This window comes from Orycteropus afer, unplaced genomic scaffold, assembly GCF_000298275.1.
Source record: "Orycteropus afer afer isolate SDZICR_OR568_19922 unplaced genomic scaffold, OryAfe1.0 scaffold01073, whole genome shotgun sequence".
Classification (NCBI taxonomy): Eukaryota; Metazoa; Chordata; class Mammalia; order Tubulidentata; family Orycteropodidae; genus Orycteropus; species Orycteropus afer.
The window spans coordinates 210,837-211,832 of record NW_006922660.1 but is presented as its reverse complement, the minus strand read 5'-3'; positions in this window follow the sequence as shown (position 1 = coordinate 211,832).

The following is a 996-nucleotide window of genomic DNA, read 5'->3' as shown; positions in this document are numbered from 1 at the left end:
TCTGTAAATCTTCACCCAAATCCTAATAAAAAAAAAAGAAAAGAAAAAAAAAGATGTAACCCATGGCAACATGGATGCTATTTGGATTTTAATTCAAGGAAACAAATTGCAAAAAAAAAGTGTGATTTTGTTAGGTGCAGTAGAGTCATCTCGACTCATAGCAACCCTATGTATAGCAAAATGAAAACACTGCCTGGTCCTGTGCCAGCTCCACAATACTTGCTCTACCTGAGCCATTGTTGTAGCTACTGTGTCGATCCATCTCGTTGAAGGCCTTCCCCTTTTTCCTTCACCCTCCACTTTACCAAGCATGATATCCTTTTCCAGGGAATGGTCCCTTCTTACAACATGATCAAAGTAGGTGAAACAAAGTCTGGCCATTCTCACTTCCAAGTAGCATTCCAGATGCACTTCTTCCAGGACAGATGTTTATAAGAACTGGAAATTTGGACGCTGGATAGTTGATGAAATTAAGGTATCATTTAGTATTATCATTTAAGAAGTTCTTATCTTTTAGCGAGTCATACTGAAATATTTACCAATGAAATGGAACAATATCTGGAATTTTCATCAAATTAATACCGGATGAGGGGAAATGGGTAAGGATGTAGATGAATCATGCCTGGACAAGAGTTGATAATTGTTGAAACTGAATGGTTATTTATTATACTATGTTTACTTTTCTATGTGGTAGTGTAGTGGGTAAGACATTTGGCTGCTAACCAGAAGGTCAGCAGTTCAAACACAGCTGCTCTTTGGGAGGAAGATGAGGGACTCTACTTCCATGAAGATTTATGGCCTTGGAAACCCAATGGGGGTTGCTATGAGTCAGAATTGACCTGATAGCATTGGGTTTATAATAAAATGTAAAGCAACAAACTGAAAAACTGGCTAAATGAACCTTGTCAGAGCAAGGAATCCATAAACATATTTCCCTAGTACAGTCTCCAGCAAGCTATTGCTGAAGGACACATCTCATTCTTCCCCCAGCCACTC